Source organism: Lycium barbarum, chromosome 1, assembly GCF_019175385.1.
Source record: "Lycium barbarum isolate Lr01 chromosome 1, ASM1917538v2, whole genome shotgun sequence".
In the NCBI taxonomy this organism is placed as follows: domain Eukaryota; kingdom Viridiplantae; phylum Streptophyta; class Magnoliopsida; order Solanales; family Solanaceae; genus Lycium; species Lycium barbarum.
This window is the reverse complement of record NC_083337.1, coordinates 65,077,721-65,090,045: the sequence shown is the minus strand read 5'-3', so window position 1 is coordinate 65,090,045 and position 12,325 is coordinate 65,077,721. Positions and strand designations below refer to the sequence as shown.

General features: G+C 42.2%; 1 long non-coding RNA gene across 1 annotated transcript; it reads left to right on the top strand.

The window, feature by feature from the left end:
• LOC132639436 (uncharacterized) lies at positions 1-2,616 on the top strand. The gene is made up of 3 exons (XR_009582110.1): positions 1-580; positions 1,464-1,529; positions 2,449-2,616. It is a non-coding gene; the product is annotated as an uncharacterized LOC132639436 (long non-coding RNA).
• Positions 2,617-12,325: the final 9,709 nt, after the last annotated feature.

The window sequence follows — 12,325 nt, the reverse complement described above, 5'->3', positions numbered from 1 at the left end:
ATACATTGGGACAACCCGGATTAATTATGATAATTTAAGGCCAAGATTTTTCCGGGATTTGAAGTCGGGACTTTTGACCATTTGATTTTAATTTGAGATATAAGTCATGTATGAAATTGATGGCATTGAACACTTAGGGAAAATTGGGACTACAATTCATAAAATTGGAATTAAAATGTTGTGCAAAAAAATAAAAAATAAAAAATAAATTCCTTGGTGGCCATGTAAATGGGAATTGGTCCCACACATTGTGTGGCCAATTTTAATTGGTCCACTCCATGTGTGGGCCAAGGACACTTGGACAACAACTATATGAGCCTAAAGTATGACCAAGTAGTCATCTTTTCCCCATTGCAAGACTTAGAAAAAAAAATCAAGGAGTTGAAGACCACCTTCAACACCCCTCTCGGCTACAAACCAAGAAAAACCAAATCCAAATCAAGCCACCCCAAAATTATTTCCTTGGTATAAATCAACTATTTAGAAGTCCCTAAGTAACGTGGAAGAGTTGTTTGGGTCATCCAACCACTAGTTGTGCCCAATTGCAAACCCTAACTATTGAAGGAAGTGAAGAAGGAAGGTAAGCATTCATTATGTTTTTGTGTTATGAAGGTTATATTCATGTTGTAGTATCTTATAGTGGTTGGAAATCATGAAATATAGTATGATTGGGAGTGGGTCGTGTGATGGGTGTTGTTGTGTTGTGATTGAAATTATGAATTAATGTTTAGTTAGTTGATTGGGATCATTGTAAGGTGAAGAACAATTGAGAATCATCCATATATGTGTATATATAGTGTTGATTGAAATGGGTCACATTATATGACGATGAACGAATGAACGTCGCTTAATGTTTTAATCGCCGTCGCTATGAATCTTATGTTGGAAATGAATGTTTGTTGACTCAACATGATGTTGTTAATGTGCGGACTGTTTTTGGAGGTTATTGTATATTTATTGTAATTGGTATATTGATGAGATAGCATTGTTAGAATGTAATTTGAGGATACAAACCATGATTTGGAAATGAAGAAAAAAAATTTTAAAGGGCTGTCTCGGTTGGGGCTGTTTTCGGCCAGCTTGGAAAAAAAATTCGGGTTGTTGGAAATGTGGTATGAATTGCTTAGAATGCCCTTGAATGTTGTTAGTATGGGTTTGGGTTAATAATCAAATGTACGAACGATATTGTGGCTTTAAAGTAAGCCATGGAATTGAATAATTGGGAAGTTGTCAAATGGCGTAAAAGAGAGCTACCATTATTATTTTGCTTTTCGGATTGGTTGTCAATGTTACTAGGTTGGTTATTGTGGTTGTTGTTGTTGATTTTGAGCGAGTTAAATTCTCGGGGTAGCCTATTTACAGGGGAAATGCTGCCCGGATTTCTGTAGAATTAAGGGCGAAATTGGAATTTAATGCCCAAAAAGTCTTTAGCTAATGTTTGGCATTTTATGGCTTGTTTGTAGACCTTGGGCAGCCCGAATCATAGTTTGGACTTAGCTTGAGTTGGATCATATTGGAGAGCGTTTGAGGTATGTAAAACAACCTTCCTTCTTTTGGCATGCCTTAGTTTCACATAGGCTAGATTAGAGCTTTAAGGGAATTCCAAATTCGAGATCCGAGCATGTTATGATCCATATATATATATTCTTTGGCACTCTTATGTATGTTTTTATGAAATATGAACCATGATGTATTTGAAGTAATTGCTTTCCGAAATTCGCATAGAAAATGTTCGCTTTAAGGAATTTTGTAATCTCTGAATGCCATATTTTTCGCATAGAGGCTCGGATCGCTCCAATAATTTTTATAGGAGTTTGCTTGATGTATAATGGGTATGTTTTTCATAGGCGGACTCAGTTCGGGTCTATACTCGTCCGTGGGTCCCGCGACGCCCTTTATGTAAATTCGACAACTTTGAATCAAAAAGTGATAATTATTATTCCGATTTCAAATATGACTATTTTACTTATCCTTCGGATTTATAATAATGATTTTATGCATATGATTCCTCACTACTCCGCTCGTGCCTACTATGATATCGTTCGCCGGTTCCCGGGCCGGTTCTGTTGTCGTGCGCTTTTTGATATATTCCGGTGTTATGCTGTGTTTATGGTTCACCGTGCTCCTTGCTCGAGGGTCGGGTTCCACTTATGTTTGGCGTTATGCTGTGTTTGGCGTTATGCTGTGTTGTGATGTGTGACGGGGATTCGGAGATTTGAAACTTTCTGGTGTTATGCTGTGTTGTGGCGCCATCGACAGGCGGGCGACCACATTTTCCAGTGCCCTATGCATAATTTATACTTTGGAAATAAACATTTTGATATGTATTATTTTCTATATATCTGATTCGATTATTATTCAGATTTATTTCTGTACCTTCTGCTTTGCATACTCAGTACATATTTCGTACTGACCCCCTTCTCCGGGGGCTGCGTTTCATGCCCGCAGGTACAGACGCACAGCCTGGTGATCCACCTGTTTAGGACACCCTTTCTGCTATTCGGAGTGCTCCTCTCTTTCCGGAGCTTATACTTTTGGTATATATATTTTTTAGTGCATTTGTATATATTCGTTCATGGGTACGGCGGGGCCCTGTCCCGTCATATGATTATGTCGGTCTGTTTAGAGGTCTGTGGACATGTTTGTGGGTTAGGGTCTTTTCTGTATGAATGTATGTACATGTCGTTTGGGCGATCACATACGCCGAGGCGGCCGGTCCGCATATGTTGTTTGGGCGACCCTATACGCCGAGGCGGCCGGTCCGCATATGTTTATATATTGCTTGGTTAGCCCTGTGTGGCTTTCGTTGGTATTTTCTGCGTGCAGGGTATATTGGATAGTCCGTAAAACAAAGGAAACTCTGCCGAAATTTTTCTGGAAATTACCTAAATTTGAAATAAAGCCTTGTCGGCTTCCGCCATATACTAGAATGAGTTGATAGAATTTGAGATAATATTTAATAGATGGGTTCGGGTGCCCAGATCGGGCACTAGTCACGGTCTACGGGGTTGGGTCGTGACAGGCAGAAAGTCTTTCGAGGCCCGAATTCGATCCTAATACACTTAGGCATGCCAAAAGAAGGATCGGGGTAGCTTTACATACCTTTTGAGCTTTTTAAGCCTATCCAAGCTCACTCTCCGTTTCGTCGAAAATCTGCAAATGGTCACATTTACCAATTGTAAGCTATAGATGCTACGAATTCAATTCAACTCATATTTGTCTACCGAAATTTCGGCAGCACTTCCCCTATACATATAGCACCCCCGAGAATTCAACTCGGCTCACAATCATCAACAACAACCCAAACAACAACATCAACATCAACAACAAACACTAGAAACACAATATGGCACAACTAGTTCTACTTGCCGACATAATATCATAACCTTTACTTTAACCTTAACTTTCAAACTAATCTCAACGATTTCACATTCATTATCAATCTAGATCACCACAACATAGTTTAGAAGCATTTCATATCGTTTTCCTCAAATTATACACACGATATACATAATATACAAACTTTCCGCCAAAGTCATAATTTATCCAAAACTCCTAATCTTTGGCATACGTATTCATAACATGTTTCCTTCTTCCAAGTTCATCAATACTTGTCATAATTAGCAACCTAATAAATTCATTTTCATAATGTCGTAAAATCGTACTAAAACGACATAAGCTTCAATATTCCATTTCGATACAAACTTATATCATTTTATCTCCATATACATTGCAAGTATCATAATAACACATTAAACAAACTTAATCCATTTCCATTCCACACACTCCAAACCACACGGCCAAACACCCCACTAACCACTTCTATCAATTTCATTCAACTTTCATTCCCAATATGCATTTTACCACAATCACAACTAGAATATGACATAATTTAAACTCACCATAAGTATACAACATATATACACACACGGCCATATACTACATCTCCTACCCACTTTGCAAACTTCCATATTTCCATACAATCAATTCATTTCTACATACTACAACATAAACATGACTTCATAACACAAGAACAAGGGATAATGTCTTACCTTTTTCCCTAGTCTTCTTCACTTGAATAGGTGATCAAATTGAGGATCCAAGTGCTTCTTCCTCCAAGACAACTACACCAAGTTGAAGAGGGCACTTAGTTTAGTAGGAAAATCACAAGACAACAATTTTTAGAAAAAGATTTTTGAGGGGTGAAAAATCATGGACATGGCCGAACCCTTTACTCTTTGCTCTCTCTTTTGCTTGTTTGATTTTTCTTGAATTTTCTTGAAGAAGTGAAGACTTATCCCCTTTTGTCTTGTTTGTCACATGACCAAGCACATGACTACTTAAATGGGTTTGGGCCAAGGCCATGTTGGCCGGCCACCCCCCCTTGATTTGGGCCTCATTTGTTTCTTATTTTACAAGCCCAATTGGCTACAAATTTTATTTTTGTAATTCTCGAAACTAATTTCCAAAATTCCACGTTTTGCCCTTAGCCTTCCTCGACCCATCCACATTAATATTCTGTCATAAACAACTCATGCGTTAGATGGAATCAATTATGACTTTATTTCTTACAAGTCAAGATTATTTCTAATTTTCCAAATGTGCGAAAACCCGGGATATAGCAACCACTTACCTCTTATTGAGTTCGCATACAACAACAGCTACCATGCTAGTATTCAGATGGCCCGTATGATGCTCAATATGGAAGGAAGTGTATATCCCCAATTGGGTGGTTTAAAGTAGGAGAGGTACAGTTAATAGGCCCTGAGTTGATTCAACAAGCAGTGCAAAAGGTCAAGGCTATCCGAGATCGATTATTGACAACCCAAAGTCGCCAAAAATCTTATGCGAACAACCGTCAACGAGACTTAGAATTCCAAGTGGATGATTGGGTATTCCTGAAGGTATCACCAATGAAAGGCATGATGAGATTTGGTAAGAAAGGGAAATTGAGTCCTCGATGCATTGGCCTTTACAAGATTATTCGCAAGGTGGGTCAAGTAGCTTATGAATTGGACTTACCCTCAGAACTTGAAGCAGTCCATCTGGTTTTCCATGTCTCAATGCTCTGAAAATGTGTTGGAGATCCTACTAGGATCGTACCGGTAGATGATGTTCAAGTGACGGAAAAGTTGACTTGTGAGGAGGTACCCATTGCCATATTAGATAGGCAAGTACGGAAGCTTACAAATAAAGAAGTAGCTTCAGTCAAAGTCTTATGGAGAAATAATAATCGAGAAGAAATGACTTGGGAAGCAGAAGAAAATATGAAGTCTAAGTACCCGCACTTATTTCAAGCCCCGGAAGAGATTCAAGATGAGACATCAACATTAGGAGGTATGTATGCTTTCTTTTCATGCTTTTGGTCGTGTGTGGCCATAAATATATTGCTATTGTGTTATGGCCCTGTGAGGCATATTTATTGTGGGCTGTTGTGACAGGGTGATAGCGCCATATTCCAAGGCAAACTCTGGCAAAATTTTTCGTAGAATTCCCGAGAACTTAACTTTCGAGGAAAAATGTTCAAAAGGGGGGGGGGGGGGGGGGGGGAAGAATGTTACACCTCGAAAAATTCCATGTCGTTGCGTAGTAAATGGACCAACGCAGTGTGAGAAGTATATGATGTTTCTATAAGTAAGAAAGCCTATTTAACGATTCTAGTTAATATTTCGAAGATGTTGGAAGTAAGAGGAGAAAGTTCCTCAAGAAAGGCAAAGTATATGTTTTGTTTTGGAAAGTTTCTGTAAAGTACCGAGCTAATGTTGACTTAATGAAGTCTTAACCGATAATGTACCTGTAACGACATTAGGCGATGCCTCCTGATCCTGGCAGCTGGACAGAGCATAAATGCGGTTCGAAGGACCGCTAGTACCAGAAGCTCCACCACGGCCTCTGCCGCGACCTGCTGGTGCTGAAGTACCTGGCCCTGTAGGGCGCATAGCCACTGATAAAGATGAAGACCCGGCGGCTGATCCGGTAGGCTGCGCTGCACCACCCGAACTACCCTTATACGGGCAATCTCTCACAGAATGGCCCTGACGGCCACAAGAAAAACATGCACCGGTGGCTCTGTAGCACTCCCCAGGATGGTATCTGCCACAATAAGAACACTGAGGCCTAGGTGGCCTCGTCTGACCAGAACCCCTATCTGTCCGCGAACCTGAAGCCCTGGAGCTCTGACCTGCTCCTGAATACCCTGGGCTATCAAATCTGCGACCTGTAGGCTGTGGAGGTGCGCTCTGTGCCGGCTGGGATAGATGTCTGCTAGGCTGCTGCGGCTGCTGAGGCTGTCTGCCCCGAAAATCTCCAGAATACCCAGACGATCTGGCCCTCTTGGGCTGTCTCCGATCCTGGCTCCTATCAGGCTGACGCTCCCTATGCCGGTCCTCCATGCCCTGGGCGTGGGCCTTATCCGGGCAATATCCATGCCGGGCTGAGCAGCCAATACCAAACAGTTGTCGATAAAATAACGGTCCAGCCCCATAATGTACCTGTGCATCCTGTCAGCCATAGTAGCTACCACAGCAGGTGCGTATCGGGCCAATGAGTCGAACTCCATACTGTACTCTCGAACACTGCGACCCCTCTGTCTCAATAAAAAGAATCTATCAGCCTTGGCCCGCCGTAACTCCGGAGGCAGAAAATGGCTAAGAAAAGCCTGAGAAAAATCATCCCAAACTGATGGGGGAGCGCTGTCACCCCTAGATAACTCCCATGACTCGTACCAATTAGCCGCCACATCATACAACCGGTACGAGGCCAACGCAACTAACTCTGTCTCCGAAGCATTAATCAGCTGTAAAGTGCGCCGCATCTTCCTAATAAACTCCTCAGGATCCTCCTCGGGCTTAGTCCCGAAGAACTCTGGAGGACCACAAGTCAAGAACTCACGGGCTCTCGAACTGTCACGCCTGTAAGCCCGGTCACCTCCCAGTCTGTGCCCCTGAACCTGTCCTGCCACAAGTCTGGTCAATAGCTGGACTACCTCTCTCATGGACTGATCCTCAGTGCCTGGCCGTGGAGCTGGGGGCTCAGGTACTGGAATCTCGGGAGCTGGCGGTGGAGCCGCCCCCCGACCTGCAGCTGCTGCTGCTCCAATCTCCTCTACATGTGGCGGTGTGGAAGAGCCCTCTGCCGGGGGCAAAATATCAGGAGCAATATGAGCATGGGCCCTGGTAACCCTCTGGGCCCGACTAGTCTCTCCCACAGCTGCTGCCTTGGCCTTTTGGGCCGCTGTCGCCTTTTTTGGAGGCATAACTGCAAATGTAACAATTCGTTAGGGAGGAATCATCCTGATAACACAGCTCTATCGCACGATCTAAGACAGAAAGAAGGGTAGTATCCTAAATGCCCTGTAGCCTCCTGTTTATATGTGTGGTGCACAACACACCGATAAACAAGACTTTACTAGACACGGTCTGTAGACATTCCGAGGATGAACCGCTCTGATACCACTTTTGTCACGACCCAACCCCGTAGGCCGTGACTAGTGCCCGATCTGGGCACTCAATCACATTCTAGTATATAGCAGAAGCCGACAAGGCTTTAGTTCCAATTTAGATAATCTCCAGAAAAATTTCGGCAGAGTTTCCTTTGTTTTACGGACTATTCCATATACCCTGCACGCAGAAAATACCAACAAAGGCCACACAGGGCCAACAGAGTAACATTTAAATATATGCGGACCGGCCGCCGCGGCGAATGGGATCGCCCAAACACAACATATACACACAGCTGTACAGAAAGATCCCAACCCACAAACATGTCCACAGACCTCTAACAGACCGACAGAATCATATGACGGGACAGGGCCCCGCCGTACCCATGAACGAGAATATACATATATAGAAGTGACAGACTATACCAAAAGATGGCTCTGAATAAAAGAGCGCTCCAAAAATAGCAGAATGAGATCCTAAGCGGACGGATCAGCAAACCTGTCGTCGGTACCTGCGCGGCATGAAAACGCAGTCCCCGAGGAAAGGGGGTCAGTACGAAATATGTACTGAATATGTAAAGCCTAAGTTGCAGAAACAAAATCATAACTGGTATAGAACGTACAGAAAGTAAACAGAAAATACAAAGTATCAGATATATATTTTCAAAACATGCGGAGTGTGTACAGAAACATATGTCATATCAAATCCGGCCCCTGCCAAGGGACTCGGCAGACAGAACGTGGCCACCCTCCCGACGCTGGTGCCACAACACAGAAGAATCAGAATAGGGGCATAACCCCGTAACATAATATGTCATATCAGATGGCCATAGTAAATCATATCAGAACAAGCGTACATGGCACAGCATACTCCACAAACCCATGTACGCGTATACCTGCCCCCTCACATCGAGGCACGACGAACAATGCAAAGGATCACGCTTGACAACATATCCTGGCCCGGGCTCAGTGTGGGAAACATTGGGGCATCCACGAATGGAGTAGTGAGAGACTAATGCAATTAAAATATCATGAATGTTTCCATAGACTCGATGAGGCATATCAAAGACAAACCGATCCAATGAAGTCGGAAGGAATCATAGTAAATGAGTTTCGAGTATCAAAATAATTTATCAGACTTAATGGAATATTTAGAACAACGTTTGTTAGGTAATTAGAATGGTAGTCAAAACGTTTCTTTTAAGAACTATTCGAAAAGAAGACTTAAGTACATTAAGGGCAAAACCGGGAATAGTGGGCCCACCTCGGGACAAGAAAGGCGATGGGTCCAAATTACGCCCTTTAAGCTTATGGGATCACCTATAAAGGTTCTACGGACATTCTGTAGCTTTCCAAGGAGTTTAGAGAAGGTTTGCATAATTTCCAAGAAAACATACCAAAAGAGTTCAATCTTACTGAAAGAAAAAGTGATATTTTCACTTGCGGATTCCGAGGGGCAGAAAGTCTTTCGAGGCCCGAATTCGATCCTAATACACTTAGGCATGCCAAAAGAAGGATTGGGGTAGCTTTACATACCTTTTGAGCTTTTTAAGCCTATCCAAGCTCACTCTCCGTTTCGTCGAAAATCTGCAAATGTTCACATTTACCAATTGTAAGCTATAGATGCTACGAATTCAATTCAACTCATATTTGTCTACCGAAATTTCGGCAGCACTTCCCCTATACATATAGCACCCCCGAGAATTCAACTCGGCTCACAATCATCAACAACAACCCAAACAACAACATCAACATCAACAACAAACACTAGAAACACAATATGGCACAACTAGTTCTACTTGCCGACATAATGTCATAACCTTTACTTTAACCTTAACTTTCAAACTAATCTCAACGATTTCACATTCATTATCAATCTAGATCACCACAACATAGTTTAGAAGCATTTCATATCGTTTTTCTCAAATTATACACACGATATACATAATATACAAACTTTCCGCCAAAGTCATAATTTATCCAAAACTCCTAATCTTTGGCATACGTATTCATAACATGTTTCCTTCTTCCAAGTTCATCAATACTTGTCATAATTAGCAATCTAATAAATTCATTTTCATAATGTCGTAAAATCGTACTAAAACGACACAAGCTTCAATATTCCATTTCGATACAAACTTATATCATTTTATCTCCATATACATTGCAAGTATCATAATAACACATTAAACAAACTTAATCCATTTCCATTCCACACACTCCAAACCACACGGCCAAACACCCCACTAACCACTTCTATCAATTTCATTCAACTTTTATTCCCAATATGCATTTTACCACAATCACAACTAGAATATGACATAATTTAAACTCACCATAATTATACAACATATATACACACACGGCCATATACTATATCTCCTACCCACTTTGCAAACTTCCATATTTCCATACAATCAATTCATTTCTACATACTACAACATAAACATGACTTCATAACACAAGAACAAGGGATAATTTCTTACCTTTTTCCCTAGTCTTCTTCACTTGAATAGGTGATCAAATTGAGGATCCAAGTGCTTCTTCCTCCAAGACAACTACACCAAGTTGAAGAGGGCACTTAGTTTAGTAGGAAAATCACAAGACAACAATTTTTAGAACAAGATTTTTGAGGGGTGAAAAATCATGGACATGGCCGAACCCTTTACTCTTTGCTCTCTCTTTTGCTTGTTTGATTTTTCTTGAATTTTCTTGAAGAAGTGAAGACTTATCCCCTTTTGTCTTGTTTGTCACATGACCAAGCACATGACTACTTAAATGGGTTTGGGCCAAGGCCATGTTGGCCGGCCACCCCCCCTTGATTTGGGCCTCATTTGTTTCTTATTTTACAAGCCCAATTGGCTACAAATTTTATTTTTGTAATTCTCGAAACTAATTTCCAAAATTCCACGTTTTGCCCTTAGCCTTCCTCGACCCTTCCACATTAATATTCTGTCATAAACAACTCATGCGTTAGATGGAATCAATTATGACTTTATTTCTTACAAGTCAAGATTATTTCTAATTTTCCAAATGTGCGAAAACCCGGGATATAACATCCTCCCCCCCTTTAGAACATTCGTCCTCGAATGTTAGATTAATCTTATAGGGTCTGAAAATACTTCGGGGGATTTTCTGTTTATAGACAGCACATTCGCTATTGAAATGGGATTAAACAAAGATTCGAGATTACCTGTGGGCATAGGGAATAAATGAGGATATTTCTTCTTCATCTCCTCTTCGGCCTCCCAGGTCATTTCTTCCCTATTGTTGTTCCGCCACAGCACCTTAACAGAGGCTACATCTTTGTTCCGGAGCTTTCTTACCTGGCGGTCCAAGATGGCTACGGGCTGCTCCTCGTAAGATAACTGCTCCGTCACCTAAATATCATCCGCCGGAAATATTCTGGAGGGATCACCAATGCATTTGCGGAGCATAGAGACATGGAATACCGGATGTACCGCTTCCAAATCAGATGGCAAATCTAACTCATAGGCGACATTCCCAATTTTTCCGCACAATCAAATAAGGCCCAATATAACGCGGACTAAGTTTGCCCTTTCTGCCTAACCGCATTACGCCTTTCATAGGCGATACCTTCAGAAATACCCAATCACCAACCTGGAATTCCAAAGGACGACGCCGTTTATCAGCGTATGATTTCTGTCGACTCTGGGCTGCCAATAGTCGTTCCCGGATAAGTTTCACCTTATCAACGGCCTGCTGAATCATATCCGGGCCGATTAACTCTGTCTCGCCAATATCAAACCAGCCGATAGGTGACCTGCATTTCCTACCATATAAAGCCTCGTACGGAGCCATCTGGATGCTGGAATGGTAGCTGTTATTATAAGAAAATTCAATCAATGGCAAGTGATCCTCCCAGCTACCTCTGAAATCAATAACACAGGCCCGCAACATATCTTCAAGCGTCTGGATAGTGCGTTTGGCCTGTCCGTCACTCTGAGGATGGAAAGCTATGCTCAGGCTCAGCTGAGTCCCTAATCCTTCCTGAAAAGATCTCCAGAAGTTCGCTGTGAACTGAGCACCTCTGTCAGTGATAATAGATATAGGAACTCCATGAAGTCGCACAATTTCTTTAATATAAAGCCTGGCATAATCCTCAGCGGAGTAAGTGGTTCTGACGGGGAGAAAATGGGCTGATTTTGTCAGCCTATCAACAATAACCCAGATGGAATCATACTTCCGTGGAGTGCGAGGCAACCCTGTAATGAAGTCCATATTAATGATCTCCCACTTCCACGTCGGAATTTCCATTTCCTGCAACAGTCCACCCGGTTTCTGATGTTCAATTTTGACCTGTTGACAATTGGGACACTGGGCGACGAACTCTGCGATATCCCGTTTCATGCCATCCCACCAGTATAAGCATCGGAGATCATGGTACATCTTCGTAGACCCAGGATGGACCGAATAGCGAGCATAATGTGCCTCACTCATAACCTGCTGTCGAAGACCTGCAATATCAAGTACACACAACCTGCCCCTGAATAATAAAGTCCCGTCCGGAGTGAACTCGAACGGAGTCTTCTCCTTATCATAGGTTGTGTCTCTGTATCGTGCCAAAACAGGATCTTCATATTGATGTCGTTTGATATCTTCCTTAATAGATGATTCAGAAACCCCCTGGACAGAAATCCGTGTACCTCCAGATTCGGCCAGACGAACCCCAAGATTAGCCAACTGATGAAGGTCACGCACTATCTCTCTCCTGTCTGGCTGTAAATCTGCCAAGCTGCCCATAGATTTCCGGCTAAGCGCATCTGCCACAACATTAGCCTTTCCCGGATGATACAGAATATCCATATCATAGTCCTTCAGGAGCTCCAGCCACCTCCGCTGCCGCAAATTAAGCTCTTTCTGCTT